At 35.1% G+C, this 17,783-nt stretch overlaps 1 long non-coding RNA gene across 2 annotated transcripts; it reads left to right on the forward strand.

The window, feature by feature from the left end:
* Positions 1-6,730: 6,730 nt before the first annotated feature.
* LOC149780928 (uncharacterized) lies at positions 6,731-16,747 on the forward strand. 2 transcript variants are annotated; one of them, XR_016415164.1, is made up of 5 exons: positions 6,731-6,865; positions 8,092-10,669; positions 14,089-14,190; positions 15,529-15,605; positions 15,739-16,747. It is a non-coding gene; the product is annotated as an uncharacterized LOC149780928 (long non-coding RNA). The 2 variants fall into 2 exon arrangements; XR_016415163.1 differs by having other exon boundaries at positions 6,740-10,669.
* The last annotated feature ends 1,036 nt before the right edge of the window (positions 16,748-17,783 follow it).

The following is a 17,783-nucleotide window of genomic DNA, read 5'->3' on the forward strand; positions in this document are numbered from 1 at the left end:
TTTAAAAGCTACCATGTTAACAAATTAACAGTCTACAAATGCCTATCTTACCTTTGTACGATTTGAACTTGTATCGAAAAGACCATATTTTCGTCCATACGATGGTTAATGTACATAAAAAAGACAATATGTTTTTTCCATACGATGGTTAACGTGCATACATAAAAAGGGTGGATGTGACTATTATATATCCAGTTCATCAGAGCGTTAATGTAATTTGGATTATCCTTTTGGCATTTTGACCTATCCGAGTCAACTTCATTAAACATTGCGTGCATTTTGCAGAAAACCATATCCTGCTAGTATCAAAGCGTTCAAAAACTTTTTTCTGTCGGTTTATATGTTTCATTGTGTCTTAAGCTATTAGCCCCACTCATATACGATAAGGGACCGAATTTTGGTGTGTGTGTGTGTGTCTGTGTGTGTGTGGTTGAAATGTTCTACATGTTTTAAAAAGAAACATTTGTGGCTCCAAAATAGCATGAAACACAAATTATCCTATTGGGAGTTGTAGAAAAGGAACTAATTCTATCAATACTATTTGTTTGAATAAAATGCTGTTTTGCGATAGTAGAAGAAACACAAGTCCTGGTTGGAAATAAACCCCGAGGCCCTCCCATTCCCTAATTCACATCTCTTTTCTTTTCGAAAATGATCCGTGAACTTTAAGAAACAACATAATTCACCACAGATGGTGGACAATGAAAAGTCGAAATTAGCAAATAAACTACATGCAATTAATGTGATAGAAACCCTGTCCCCCCACATAAGGTCAATGTTAATTTTTTAATGGATAACAAGGGGCAGATTTTATGCAAAACAACAGGTCAATGTTATTTTGACATCGGGGTGCAAGGATAAGATTTTATGCAAGATATTGGGTCCGCATCAAGCTGCCTAACATAAAATTTCATAAAAGTACAATACCTCTGTGATGCCAATTCTGTCCATGTCCATATTTTTTAAAATAAGTACAATAAATCTAAACCCAAGAATAGAATTTCCATTCAGCCGGATAATTCAATGTACGTTCATAGCAGATAGGTTTATACACATCAGCCGCAATGCAAATGCATTATGTTATGTTCGAAGGTCATTTGTGACGTAAAGTGTGCTAATACAAGGTCGTTCCCTGTCTGATAAGTTTTAAAAACATTGTGTATTAAACAGCTTGATTCCATCCCAAATAGTTGCCATCCAGGGCGTTTTTGAGAGATTCTACTTGCTTTAAACCCAACGTGTATTCTGCTGTGGATGGATAGGTCTGTTATAATAATAATAATAATAACAATGAAGACTTTGTATAGCGCCTAATCTTTAGAAGCTCTAAGCGCTTTACATCATTTGACAACATCTATAAGATTAAATAAAACAAAAACAAAACAAAACAAATAATAATATTATTACAAAAACAAACACCATGAAATTAGGAAAAAAAACATTAAAAAAAATGCTGAGAATATATCAGGTAGGAAACATTATTAGATCTTTAAGTTTGTTCTTGCAGTCGAAATAAGTGAGTTTTGAGAGCCCTCTTGAATGTGATCACTGTGTCTTTGTGTCTAAGTTCAGTGGGCAATTTATTCCACATTGCTGGGCCTTGGTGTGCAAAAGAACGCTGTCCATATGACTTTGTTTTCATAGTGGGAATAATGAGTATACGATTGTCAGAGGAGGAGCGTAAGTATCTTGCTGGTGTGTACACATGGGTGAGATCGGATAGGTATGTTGGACTAGAGTCCGACAGTGAAACGTAGCACAGAGAACAAATTTTGTGTTTGATTCTGGATCGAATGGATAGCCAGTGTAGGGTACATAGCAGCGGGGAGGTGTGCTCTGATCGTGGTACTCTAAGTATGATCCAAGCAGCTGTGTTTTGAACTTTTTGAAGTTTCTGGAAGAGATATTGCAATGAACCAGACAGAATTGAGTGACAATAGTCCAGTCTTGAAAGTACTAATGAGCACACAAGTGTTTTAGTGGCATCAACTGAAAGATATTTGCGAATTGAGCTGATGCGTCTCAGCTCAAGATATGCAGCCTTGCATATGTTCATGACATGTTGGTGCAATGTGAGAGTACTGTCCAGAGTAACACCTAGGTTTCGTACTGATTGTGTGAATTTAATGATGGCGTTGCTGCTATTTATTGTTTGAGGTAAAGGATGTGAATGAGAAAATCTTTGTGTTGTGATCAGAATGGCCTCAGTTTTATCATCGTTCATCTGCAGCTTGTTACATGTCATCCATGATTTCACATCAGAAATGCACCTCTCTACACCTTGGATGGTAGCATCAACTTCAGTTGTGTGGCTAGATTTGTATATTTGGGTGTCATCAGCGTACAACTGGTGAGACACTGGATGATGATCTATGACACTTTAGAGCGGCTGAGTGTACAGAATGAAGAGAACAGGTCCAAGAATAGACCCCTGTGGAACACCACAACATAGATCAACTGGGCTGGAGTGTATTCCATTTGCAGATACAATTTGTGTCCTGGTGACCAAGTAGGACTTGAACCACAGTAAGGCTATATCATGAATGCCAAATACATCCTGGAGACGGTGAAGTAATATATCATGGTCTATTGTGTCAAATGCTGCAGACAAATCAAGGAGGGTGAGGACTGTAATCTTTCCGCTACCCAACGCAGAGAGAATGTCAATAACTACTTTTAGAAGAGTAGTTTCAGTACTGTGGTAAGGGCGATATGCAGATTGTACATTGCTAAAAAGACTGTTTGAATTTAGATGAGATACAAGCTGGGATAAAACAACCTTTTCTAAGATTTTTGATATGAATGGGAGATTATAAACTGGGCGGTAGTTCTTTAAATCGTTATGGTCTAGTGTTGGTTTCTTCAGCAGAGGCTTTACAATGGCAGTTTTGAAAAATGATGGGAATTTCCCGGATGAGTGAGAGGTATTAATAACATCAGTTAGTGAAGGCAATACTGGATCTAAGCACTCAAGTAGCAGTGATGTTGGAATTGGGTCAAGTTCACATGACTTTGGTGCACTCTTCATCACGATTGTACGTACAAAATCCATAGAGACAGGTTCAAATGCTGCTAATGGTTGCCGCGCAAGTTCTGTTCCCAACTGTATGGTGACGACGAGTCAATTGAAATTGTGGTGTCAAGCTTATCTCTAATGGTTTGTACTTTGTCACGGAAGAAATTTGCAAACATGTCCGGAAGGACGGCTGGAGACAAGGTAGTTGGAAGTGGCGTTGATTTGTTCGTTGACATTAGCTTGTTCGTAATCTCGAAGAGCTCTTTGCAGCTGGAACTTTCCATGATCTTAGTAGTGTAGTTGGCTAATTTCGCTGCATGGACTATATTTGTGACATTCTTCTTACGACTTCATAGATTTGCTTATGAATAGTGAGTCTGGTGGAAAGCCAAAGCCTCTCAGCTTTACGGTGGTCTCTTTTAGCAGTGCGAAGCTGGTCCCTAACACTGCTATACCATGGAGAACATTTTTGAATTGATACTCTGCACTTGGTAGCTGGGGCATGTTTGTCAAGCAATGAACGCAGACAGTTATCCAGTTGTTCTGCGGTAGGAGGTAAGCAGGTTGTTAGGTTAGCTTGGATGTCGTGCATTAGTTTGGTTCTATTTATCATACGGAGGTTTCTCTTAGTAGCAGATAAAGGTAGAGGGTTAGGGACTGATACGTCAAGATGGCATATAATATATATAATGCAGAGGTGATCTGATGCAAGGTCATGGGATACCAGGGAGGACTGTAGAATGTTATCATCAGGTCTATGAAGAATCCAGTCTAAAATGTGACCATGTTTATGGGTGGGTTGGTTAACTGACTGTTTGAGGTTGAAAACATTAATGGAATCTATGAGGTTTGATGTATTTGAGTTTCGGGACAGTCAAAGTGAAAGTTGAAATCTCCAAGAATAATCAGGTTGCCACCTATCGAATTTCCATACTCCAGGAGATTCGGAAACTGCTCCAAAGAAAGAGAGAGAGAGAGAGAGGCAGCCAGCTTAATTTTTCTACTAGGAGGAGGGCGGTATAGGCAGAAAAAATGGACTGACCTTTGCTCCAGTGTGAGTGTGGTTTGGACTAGTTCAAACGATGTGTGGTCGAATTGAATGTTGTGGTGTAGTTGAGACGTTTTAACATAGAGTTATTTGTGATGACAGCAATTCCACCTCTGCGAGAATTACGGGGGAACGACTTGATGGAGTAACCAGTGGGTGTTAGATCCGCACACTTGGGTTCATCGCCTGATGTTTTTAGCCATGTTTCTGTCAGGAAAAATATGTCAACATTTTGGTCGTTGATAAAATTAGCTGTTTCTGTGCGCTTTTCCGGTGGTCCTACTGACTGAGCATTGAATAATGCAATGCGTAGAGGTATCTCTTGGATAGTTGACACAAAGGTTGACGAATTAATAGGGATTTGAATTAGGTTATCTAAATTAACGGTCGAAATGTTTTAAAATTGTTGAGCCGAATTAAGGGAGGTAACTGGGATTCTTCTTCCTGTTCTACGCGGGCCAGCTTTGAAACAACGTTTCTTTTTTCGCTTCTGTTTAGGTAATGATGAATGTAGTCCCAGTTCGTTTAGTCTCGAGCACAATGTAGCGTGGAGAGCCAAGGAGTGATCATTTAAAGCAATTAATGAGGGTCCATCGTAACATAAACAGGTTGACTGGCGAGTATCACGTGATGGCGGTTTGTTCAAAAACAGTGGAGCAAGACAGGTGAGAAAAAGTCTAATTGTTCTCGTTTCCAAAACAAGGAGATGAAGAAACACATACGAATTTAACAGCCAATATAAAATGAACACAATAACGAAGATGAAAAAAGGCAACAAGCACAAATATCATGAAAACGGCTAAAAAACGGAACAGCTGCTTCAAGCCGGTTAAGCGATAGCGGCCTATCTTCCTGTTACATATCAGCTAATTAATATGCAGCTTCTATACGTTGTGACCGGTTTCGTTTTATTGGTTGTTAAGACTGAATTCAATAGTATTGTTTATCACATATTAGGTTTAGTTTTCCTATAGTGTGTGCAGTTTCATATTTTTGATATTACCACGTTAAAATATAACTTTATGTAATTCTGATGGTCCAAATAAGCCCATGAAATTGTTGTGCAGTATCCTCTTTACTGATTGGCTGGAATCGTGAGAAAACTTTTTTAACCCCACCTTCTGAAATAATTGGTTTTGAATGAACATTTTTGGCGGCAATTTTTGAACTCGACTCGCGAAAGGAAATTGAGGAAAAATTATCTCGGCCGTCTGAGTATGGATATGTTACCCTTACAAGGGAATGTTATGTCATGTATATCAATATCATAAAGAAAAAAATGCCGAAAAACTACAAGACAAGAATAACAATAAGAAGTAAAACTAAGGATATTGCTTATTTGATGGTGGGGTGAGGGAGCGGTATATCCGCAACATAGATATAGAATCCACCATATATACAAGCATGGTTTAAATGTTAACTTACAGAAGTAAATAAACTCACCTCTATTGACAGAAGAATCAGGACAAAAATGGGTCTTCTAACTGAAGAACTTTGTCCAACTACAGCATCTTTACGTAGTATATATTAGTACTAATATTAGTACCCTTACTCGTACCTCGTGGACAGGGTACTGACATGAGCATATACGTGTTAATGGAGCAAGCCGGGTGTGAATCACACCCGGCGCTCTTTTAGCCTAATAATAACACTTTAAACACATTCCTTGCATATAATCCAATAAATAGAGTAGTCCTCTTATTTAATACCGGAAGTATCGAAACTCATTGTAGAAATAGTTGTAAAATCTCGTTTACTTTTTTCAGCCGATATTTTCGTTTAGATCGTCCGCAATGTTATTTCAAATAATGATTACTTCCGTTCTCAGCCTCGTTTGTTTGTGTGCCATATTAGGACATTGACGCCTTATTTGGAAATGTAAACAAATCGTAGTAAAAATTTGGCGCCGTTTGGGTCAGAAAATCTGCGCATTAAAAGTAAATACGGTTTATCGGCAACTTTGAAATTCAACCAAGAAGCGATTATTCGCACTTGATTGATAATAATATAGCGTAGAATATCCAAAATATGTTCTGGCAAGCCTTACGTAGAAAAGGGGTCACGGCGAGAATCTCGCGTTGTCTGTCATGGGGGACAGGATAAGGTTAGAGTAACCATGCCAATTTATTTTATCGTGTAAGGGCTTAATAAAGTCAAAATAAGCCAAACTTCTTTCACAACTTGATTATACTTATGTAGTTGATTTCTACACTGTTTGTTTTTCTGACTTTAGTGACGATTTTTTTTTGCTCCATTACATGATATGGGATCAGTTCGTAGCCTCAACCACAACAAATCAAGTTGAGGCTACGACATCGTAGTTAAGTATATATGGGATACAAATCCGACTCAAAAAGAAATTTGTTTAGGTCTTCTGCACAGTCTATTGTTTCAGTCAAATACTGTAAATATCCGGTCACAAATGCATTGCAGTAATTTCTGCATCCAGTAATCCTTTTTGAAATAAAAATCGCAACAATGTAACGTTTAGTTCTACAAGTGACACTTAGGGTAAACATGTACTCTAGGCCTAGGGGGGGATAACGGAGAAATCCTGCCAGTCATTAAATATTCATATATTCAGATATGCAAATTTACCCGCTAAAACAATGGCTTTGATTGGTTGTACAATACATGCTCTCAGAAACAATCCCACAAACCATCAATTCTACTTCCTGCTTCCGCTTGAACCAAAATTCGTGTGGATACATTTCAAATTTGAGCAATAACAATTATTAATTGCTGCAACTTAGCTACAATTTTCTTCGTTTATATATATTTAAAAATTATCAGACATACAGGTCATTATAACTGCTGACGCTTTCATTTATTTGACAGTTTATTTTTGTGCGCAAATTTAACAAACTAGTTTGCATAGACCATAGTTACCAACTCAGTGCTAGACCAATTTGAATTTTCGTTTCATTCTTTTATCAGTTTGACTTTATTTTCTCTTTTTGTGAATATTGGTTGAATTTATTTGATATTGTACTTACATTGCTAAGTTTTTTGTTCATTTATATGTCTTATTGTTTGATTGCTTCGTAAGAAGTTTAGCTTGCTTAGTTAATCACATACTACTATAGTCTGACTGTACATCCCCGTTTGTTTGTACCCCCCAACCGATTTCAAAAACTAGAACGTTTAATGTGATAAAAAGTGCATAGAACTGAGTCAATTGAATCATTGATTTATAATTTCTAACCTGACTATGACCAGAATGGCCCCAATGCTGGCATCCCCTGCACCATTTCATGCTTAACGGACTTTCTATACTAACACGGCGCCATACTGCATACACTATAGGCTAGTTTATTTCCATTAGACAACATAATGACGTAGTTCATCCTGTTCGGTAACTGCTGAATAATTGCATAAGTCACATAACGTTGAGAATTTGGAATTATATCCCTCTGCATCTTTGAACAAAGAAATTAAACTTCTTGTTAAATCCACATGAAAAGCAAATTTGTAGTTGTCGTTATTTTCCTTTGCTTGATTTGACACTGTAAATATCGGAAGCAGACGACTTATGTATGTACATCTGTAGTTGTGATACACCCCTTTGCTGAAAATGAACTTGTCCAGAAACTGGAAATGGATCCGAGCATGTCCGTCTATTACACTGAAAACTTCCGTTCAGCATGAGACGCGCATATGGTGACGAAATTATTGCCACTCTACTCAGTCAGGTTAGAAACAATAAATCAATGAATGAATTGACTAAGTTCCATGCATTTTTTATCACATTAAAGGTTTCCCATTATTTAAATCAGTCGGGGGATACAAACAAACGGGTTTGTATTATCAGACTATAGTTACGGTATTATTAGAACTGCTAGCGTGAAAAATATACTAGAAAGTATTTTATTAGTTATATTCATTTGATAAGTGTTCACACGTTTCTACCACAAGATAGTAGTTTGTTTTCTGAAGTGTTTATGATTAACTTCATTTTGATTACACTTGATATAGGGTGAAAAGGTCGTATAATTTCATGTTTATGTCATTGCTATTTTCTTTTTAGAAAGACAGTTACTTCTTTTAAAGGGGACGAGTGGTCTAAAGTGTTCTTTGTTACTGATCACTGCCATCTCACCTCTGTCTGCGTGGCTTTGAGACTAGGATTTGGCTAACGTGGGTATGTGAGAAAGCTTGCCAGTAGCTTCTCATGGGTTGGTGGTTCTTCCAGGGATTTTTCTGGGTTCTTCCTCCACCATTAATACTGGCTGCCATGCATAGCCTATCGTGTGCTGAAATATGGCTTTAAACCCCACAACAACAACTTATTTTAAATAGTTGATATTCATTTCATATTCATTGTATATTTAACATAGCTGCTGCATACTTGCCAGAGTGCTGATCATTTTCATTGCATGTGATTCAAAGTTGAAGCAACTCTGTGGTATTCTGAAATGTCCCAACTTATTCCTGTTGTGTATTCCTGGTGCAAATTTGGTTGTAGATATCACCAATTTTAAATCCAAAGTGTTAGACATTGTCCAAGCCCAAAAACCTGACCTGCTGATTCTTTACATAGGTTCCAATGATGTTGGAAAAGATGTGAACATTATTTACAAGGTATTTTTACTTGTCAGTTTTACTTTAGAAACATTTGTAATTATTTGTGCCCAATATTTGCAGCAGAACTATTATAAATTTGTATTGTATATTTAATTTATTATATTGATCTTACAGAGTAGAACTGGCTAGTGATGAATTCCAAATAATCTCTCTAATTAGAATAAGACCATCATAATTTTCAAGAATATTTTTGCATGTTTAGCATCCATATTGACTAGTCGTCCTACAGTCTAAGACATTGACCCTAATTGTTATGTTTTGGGGTCGAGGTCTTACTGTCGAATTAATGGTCCTTGTGTAGCATATTTTGGTGTCACCTAGCATCATAATGAGAAGTCAGATTTGAGAAATATCTCATTTTTACAGCCCATATCAATACTTTTCTACAAATTAAAGTCATAATGTTTTACCGAGATTGTTCTTACTCTGATGCTCTTTTTCTAATAAATTCAAAGTCTCCCACAATCATGTGGACCTGTTTTCAAGTTATGTTGGCCTACATTTCATTTGCCTGGAATGTGATTTATGCAGGGAACGCCGTAATTGGATTAAGTTGAAGTATGTTTCTTTAACAAAATGAACAAAAACATACAAATATAGAAGAAAGTGTTTCAATAGCTTTATTTCATTCAAGATTCTTGTCATCCTTTTAACTGATTTTGGTATTCTCGGCTTCCAACAAGCTATGTTTATTAATTAACAATCCATTAAATACCACAAATAAACAGGCTTAACATCACGAGGAGGGTAACATTAATTAGGTAATATATACATGACTTTATGAGAAAATTTGTACCATTGCATATGATTTTTACATTACTACAACAAAATTTAATAGTGTGCATTGTTCCTAAATCTTGCCATATGATGTCAAAATGAGATAGTTATTTTTGCTTAGAGCTTGAGAGTTGAACAAATTAACCCTGGTAGCAGATGTTTCTATGTTTGGATCATTTTGTTTATATTTCCAAATACCAGCAGTTACCATGGTGATTTTCTGAAATTTTCAGATTTATTAGTCACAGTTTAGTTAATTCTTTTGGTGCATTTCTTTCAGTTGTTACAGAGACTTTATTCATCAGCTGCTGGAAACAAATCCCATTATGTTGGTCAATGTTTGGAATTCTGCCTCGAACCACCATTAACTTTAAATCTTTGCATTGAAACTTGACTGTTTTATCAGACTTACAAAGAGGATGTGCTGCACTAAATGATGGCATTTTTAAGCCGAGAATGTGATAAGTGCCATTTTATTGACTATAACCCATTGTTTGATCAAAGTATGCATTTGGCACTTGATGGACTCCATGTAAACAGAAATGGTGCATATGTATTGAAAACAGTATTGGAGTTGTTGTTGTTGTTGTGGGGTTTAACGCCATTTTTCAGCACACGATAGGCTATGTATGGCGGCCAGTATTAATGGTGGAGGAAGAACCCGGGAAAACCCTGGGAAGAACCTCCGACCCACGAGAAGCTACTGGCAAGCTTTCTCACATACCCACATTGCCCGAATCCGAGACTCGAACCCACGTAGACAGAGGTGAGATGGCAGTGATCCGTAACGGAGAGCGCTTTAGACCACTCGGCCACTCGGGGCCCCATTGGAGTTGTTGTTGTTGTTGTAGGGAATAACGCCATTTTTCAGCACACGATAGGCTATACATGGCGGCCAGTATTAATGGTGGAGGAAGAACCCGAGAATACCCCGGAAAGAACCACTGACCCTCGAGAAGCTACTGGCAAGCTTTCTCACGTACCCACATTGGCCGAATCCGAGACTTGAACCTACGCAGACAGAGGTGAGATGGCAGTGATCTGTAACAGAGAGCGCTTTAGACCACTCGGCCACTCGGGGCCCCCAGTATTGGAGTCATTTGTTGTTTGTGTGGACATGGTGCGGATAAATAGCGCTGAAATTTTTATATCCTCGGACCTGTGCCACCCGTATGTCTTATGCAGATGTAGTAAAGCAGTTTCCATCCAGAGAGAAACTTAAGTCGATGGATTACACGTATAAGGTGATTAACATTAATTATAGTTTTTACTTAAAACTTGCTTTTAACATGAATAAGGTCACATAGTCATATCAGTCTATATTCTTTAAAGTTCTTTGATAACTATTTCGTTTTAAATTTTTCTTTGAATGGCATCTCCATTATGGCAATATGTCCATGTTAAATCATAATGTTGTGCCCCTACTTATTTTTTAAAAAGTCCAAACTCATGTTTGTCTTTTTAAAGAGACAGGTAAAATTATTAATGTACTTATTATTTACTTAAGAGTAATTGGACTGACCAAAGTACAGATAATTTGTTTACGTATATTGATAATGTTTTTTAATTATGATATCCATGTTCCACTTTATTTGATAGTCATAGGTTAGGTTAGGCCTACCACAGGCTTGTCCAGGCTCCGACTTTTGAATGATGTCTGGGTTTTCACAAAGATTTCATGGAATTATTCATACAAAACATGATTTATATGATCATGTCATATCTACGCCCACCCAGAAATTGTGAAAGTCATTGACACATCTATTGTTCATAGATCAAAATTATTATACTCTAGCTTTATCTGTGCAGTAACATTCTTTGCCATAGCTATCTACTACCTAATAGTTGCGCACTAATATAATATGTCTTAGGCATGTGTTAGACATCACTGTAGACCATGGGTGCACAACCCCTGGCCAGATGGCCAAATCTGGCCCACAGACTTGTTCTATCCAGCCCTCAGGACAAATTAAAACAACACAGAAATCTGGCCTGTGAACAGTAATAATATTAAAGAAATGTGTCTGTGGCCCTCAAGTGGTCTTAGAAAATGCAATCTGGCCCTTGGCCAAAAATGGTTGTGCACCCCTGCTATAGACTATGACAAGGAAACCTTATAGTTATGTAACTGGTACATAGGTAAAGCTTCATTAAAAATCAGATAAAATAAACATCTTTCTCCGATGACTCGAATTGCTATCTATCAGTTATGATACAAATGATGATATAAATCATGCCACTTTATAATGTTAATGTAATCTCAGAATGTGCTTGTTAATTTACAGTAAAATTATACTTGTCAGAATGTGCATGTTAATTTACCATTAAATTATCCTTTCATCAGCATATAATAAAATCATTGAGTGTGGCATATCTTTATTCACAGTACAAAAGCTCAGTATGTTCACTACCTTCTATAAGGGTATTATTTCTAAAATTACTATTTATTATACAGTCATAACAAAATGTGTTCATTATGAACCAAATTGGTTTCTTTTTTATTTCAATTCATTTGAAGAATGTACACACGTCAGAAATGAAATTTGTTATATTGTTACTATTAACAATATTTTTTGTAATTAAAAAACATTTGCCTGGCCTGCAAAAGTCTAAAAGAACTAAAAAGAATATATACAACACTCACGCAATGGGAATTTTCAATTTCTAACAAAGGTATACAAATCGTATTAGGGTTCCTGTGGGTATTTTATGAAAGCCAGTGGGTTACAAAATTTTGTGAGTACTTAACTTTCAAATTAATTTTATAATTTATAACCTAAATGTTTCTTATTTTTACTTCATTTGTACATATAATATTCAAACAATGTTGTTTACTGCTTTAATGATTTATATTTTGCCCAAAATTTACATGAAACCTAAAAATTACAATATTTGGCCATCTTAAAAATTAAGGCTTGGTACTGTACATGTAATCTATTATGCAAGGCCATGCCTGCTATATTTTCCAATTATAGAGTATATAATCAATCTTGCAGCTTAGTTAAAACATATATTAACTTATTCTGCATGTATATTTGTAGATGATAAAACTGATTCTGTTCACTCATACAAAAACAAAATGTGCCCACTGACTATATATTTGATTCAAGTTTATCCAATGTGCATGTGTTCATTAATACATACATTATGTGTGTGTGTGTGTGTGTTATTATAGACTGTTGGAACCTGGGCAAATGCAGCTTAAGTTTACATGCTTTGTTAAAGTTGTTACTGTTTAATATTGTTATTTTTCTTGTCTTTTCCCTTTTTCCATGTGATATTTTTACATGAGCGGGAAAATAATCATCAGTGATGCTGTTGTTGGCTGATAGTAATTTACTGATAGCTGTATAGCTACTTTGCTACATTATGATTACTAAGTCATCTGAGAATTGTTAACTGTTAGCGATTATTTACTGAACATAGATTGAGAATGGCCTATTCATTTCTGTATGTGAAAAACTGACATTGCCAGCAATATGAATCTATCTTACATTTTTTACATAAACTGCATATTTGCAAAATGTTAATAATAATGGAAATTACATTTTTATGCATCTTTATTTCACAATAATTTTTTGATATTAGAGTGAATATTCTTCACCAGATTCCACCCCTTACAGCCCATGTGTGCAGCCATCATTATAATATTGTTCTCATATTCTTCTTTTTTTTTTCTTTCTCGTGAAAGGCATGTACTTAATTTTACAGTTATAATTCCAGTGACACATTTACATGGTCTTTTATTTAACTGTAGCAGGTTTCATTTTCTTATGTGTCAAGAGTTAATGCTGATACTTTGAGAAATTAGTTTCTGTTAGAACATAATTCTCAGGAAGGTAACCATTGAAATGTTTTTGCAGATATATACTTTGTTATGCAGATTAGAACAGCATGAAATATTAGTAAATGTCAGTGAGGATCTTGCTGTAATTTTGTTGATTTTTAAGAAGCATTTTTAAGGTTTTTGTATTTGTCTACATAGAAAAGTGTGACTCAATTACTGTCAGATATTTCTTTTCCCATTCATGTATCTTTGAACATAATAATAGTGCACTGAAACTTTAGAAAATGTGAATCACATGCTACTGTCAGCACAAATTGGTGAAATCACAAACAAAAATTAAATAAGTTAGGCTATGAAAATATTTTGTCTAGAAAAATCTGCTGTGGCAGATAACAGTATTTTGGTCCTTATGAAGACCTTAATAATCTTGTGCACAGTAACAGTGACAAAAAGTTATGTTTGTTGGTTGCTAACCACTATTGAAGAAATGTATTTCAGCAGTGGCATGTGAAGCTGGAAGAGGAACTCTCAAAACCACCTACTGCATTAGTCATAAATAAAAAAAACAATTATTTCTGGTAACCTAACCATGTTATTGGTTACTTACCATGAATTTCTTTATGTTTAAGTTGTGAAAACCTGACCATTGGTGAATGATAACCCAACCCCCTTATTATATACCCAGTTTTTTATTACTGTTACATTTTTAAGGCCATCTTGATTATCATATGAGTAATTCATGGAGAACAATTGAATGTTCAGAATATATTTTGTTTTCCACTTCTCTGGAACATACATGATATTTAAGGTTTAGTTGCAATGAAAATAATTACTTATTTAAACATTTTAATTTTTTATATTTTATCACTTTTGCAGGAACAGTTTTCTTTCCATTTTATTGAAGAATGGGAACAAGCTTTATCTCAAGGACAGTTATCAAAAATAACTACTGATCTGCATTTATGTCCAGTGCCATTGGTGAGATATTACAATAATTGCCATTAGAAATGCACCTTGAAGTTAACAGATACCTGTTTTTGGTTCACTGATAGTTCTATCTATGACCTAGCTTCCATGATCCATATTTTATGGTATAGTTAAACTTATGATTTTATTAATTTTCTGTGATTTAGTTTTACCTTTATTGAACACGATGTTTTCCATTGGTACACCAGCCTTGAATCACACTTCTGGGCTTTTAAAATGCATATTTTCCAGATTGACAATAGCAGAACATTATTTTTTATTACATCTTACTGAAAACTGACCTAACTTATGGAAAAAATCGACTATGATACTGACACCTTGTTAGGGTTAGCAGGTCTGCTTCCTGGATGTATCCATTTTACTTCCCCACCATTAATTGTCACTACTAACATTAACTCAGTTTATGTATTTAATAAAAACCAAAAAAAATGGTCCAAAGCCATGGCCAGTGAAAGTCCCTGTGATTCTACTTGAGTAGGAAAATAATGAGAAATTATGCTAATTTTGGCCGATAGTAATTTACTGATGGCTGTGAAGCTGCTTTGTTACAACATGATTACTATGTCATTTGAGAACCATTACACTTATATACTGAATATAGATATCAACATACATTGATAATGGCTTATTCATTTCTGCTAGGAGAAAACTGAAGGTGCCAGTAATATCAATGTGTATTATAGTTTGTTCATAAATTGCATATATATTTGCAAAATGTTTATAATAATGGAAAGTACATTTGTATGCATATTTGTTAAAAATTAATTTCTTTTATAGATCAAAATGAATTTTCTCCACATTCCACCCATTACAGCCCATGGGTGTGTCCTTATCATATTGTTGGTATTTTCTTAGTTTTCAATTGTTTTTTCTTTCTTGAAAGACATGTTTATTTTGACATTTGTAATTCCACTAGAGACACGTTTATATGGTCTCTTTTTTAACAGGTGTCTTTTTCTTTTGTATCAGGTTTGCTGATACTTTGAGTAATTTCATTCTGTTCGGGGTTTTTTGTAAGGAAGATATCCTTTTAAATGTGTGTACTGATGTAAGGTATGATTGTATCAATCAGAAAGATACTTTTTGAACCAATAGCGGAAGAAAAGACTTGATTATAATTGGGGTATTATAGTTTATTGTTGCAACTACTGTGAAAGTAATGTCTGTTCTGAAAATGAAATTAAGGATAATGTGGTAATTAGAATGGTACTTAATAAAAATTTTATTTGGATGTATTAAACTTTTACATCTGACGATATTAATGGTGACATTATTTTGTTGTTTTTACCAGTTGCCTTAATTTCTTGCCATCATATAATTTTTTTTAAGGTTCAACACATTCATGCTGCCTTTACAAACCAGTAGCCAAAGATGAAAGATTATTCCAGAGAATTGCCCCTGGAAAGGTACGTAGAAAATATAAAGTTTGATCTGTATTTCCGTATCCTATATTGTTTTGTGACTACTGCTTTTACCGTTGTTATCATTTGTGTCCTTTGCAGTAACATTATAACTGTTGAAACTGTTCTTTCATTGTAGGTATTCAGCTGTTCTGAGTGTCCTGTGAAATTCACTAAGGAAGACTTCATTTAGAACCATTACCTGTGCAGACATTTTCCTCATATAAGGAAAATGGAGGAGATTATGTGCATGTTTCTTACGCATTTATGCCAAACTCTGAAATAACTGTTCAGAATTTAACCCAGTTAATTTTCTTCTTGGCAACATAAATGCATTAAAATTTATGTATTATATATTTGGTGCTTTTAACTTGGAAATATGTGATATGAAGTTGTATTGGTTGCATTTTCCAGTATAGGTTCACAGGTATTGTTTTTTCCTAGAGTACTATATCACCTCTTTTTTTTTGTCCTTCAGTTATGGCAGTCATCACCACTTTTGAATGAGGAAAACTTCTCCTTTTTTTTCCCTGAACATAACTACATCACATTGTACATTTTTAAAATTAAGTTATAAGACTGCTGGTTACAGACACAATTCATGTTATTTCTCTGTCTGTAGTGATCCAAACTGTATTTGCATTTAGTGTCCATACACTACTTATGAATGCTATACAAATGCAGTGCTCAGGAATTTGAGTAGCAAACTGCAGAATTTATTTCAAAGATACAGCTTCTGTGAGAAAACTGGATAAAAGATGACAGCATAGAAGTTATATCTCCCTTGTCCAATTCTTTACTGCAGGAAACATCATTACATCCACCAGTTGTTAACAATACAATTGTGAAAGAATATGTGATTTATCAGAAGTTACCATTGCAAAAACTGTGTTTACAATCAATTTGGAAAAATCACATAAAGCCATTTGCATTGAACATGAACATTGTTTAGTGTAGAGGGGGGCGTTTCATATTTACATTACTTAAAATAAAAGTGGACAGCAGTGAAGTACCTATTTATTATATATGAAATAATAATTGGAAGTTGAAGAAAATGCATCAAATTTTGTTTTTGGAATTTTAGTTAACACAACATTTTTAAACTCTGATAATCATGTATACAGTGTACATTAAATACCTTCTTATCATCCTATATTTGAAATTGTATTTATGCACATATTAGGATCCCTTGCTAAAGTTATTATGTTAACCAAGAATTTCTGGATTTAGATAAGATTTATTTGTGATTGTGATAATATCTTCCTTATGTGTATAATATACAAGTTTTCAGGTTTTTAACACTCTAGCCCAGGGGTAGGCAAACTACGGCACACAATATAGTAAATTTTATCCCATATGCAGGCATTGCTCAGTACATTTTCAGGTCAGCGTCATTAAATGTAGCTAAAGCTACCTAACTAGTTTTAGATACTTCGTGTGAAACAATATACTGTTTGCAACAATTAATGACACTGACCTGAAAATTTACTGTGCTACAGATGGGACAAAATTCTCATTGCTGTGTGAAATGAACTATGACAGAAAACACTGATCTGTGCACACAGACTATAGACCTATACACTTCATAGCCTCCCAACTCTCTTAACAACTACAGAAAACTTAGTACCAGCCAGAAATGTGTTATGTCAAACAAGCTTTATTCAATTTTGTTAAGCATATCCATTGTGCCCCAGTTGAATTAAAAATATACTTACAATATTTAACGACAAATATTGCACTTACCAGCCAGAATGAATCATTTATCCGTCGACACATAGCCTCTACTACTACAACAGAAGTGTGGGCCCAGTATCGTTCCATTATTTACAAAAGTAATTTTCTAAATCAGATCTGATGAAAATGAAAAATTCTCTTGTAATAAATATTAGTTATTTCTTGTTAATTTCGTATAACATTCATATATTAAATATAATAATACTTATGCATAACTACTGTGTACTTAGACGACACGTCACGCCACAGTCCTCATACACGTTTGTATTAATGCACTATGTAAATATTTGCACGTAAACTATATTTCAAAAATGAGAAGTTTTTTTTTTACTTTAAAGGAAATTGTTGGGTGAGAAAAAGAATCTTCGTTGGGTTATGGACCGAGACAAGGAAATCCCCCTCGGCAAGCCTCGTGGGGAGACAAATAATGTAACCCCTTGACTGGGATTG

Source organism: Sinohyriopsis cumingii, chromosome 16 (assembly GCF_028554795.1).
Source record: "Sinohyriopsis cumingii isolate HCF-2022 chromosome 16, ASM2855479v2, whole genome shotgun sequence".
Taxonomy (NCBI): Eukaryota; Metazoa; Mollusca; class Bivalvia; order Unionida; family Unionidae; genus Sinohyriopsis; species Sinohyriopsis cumingii.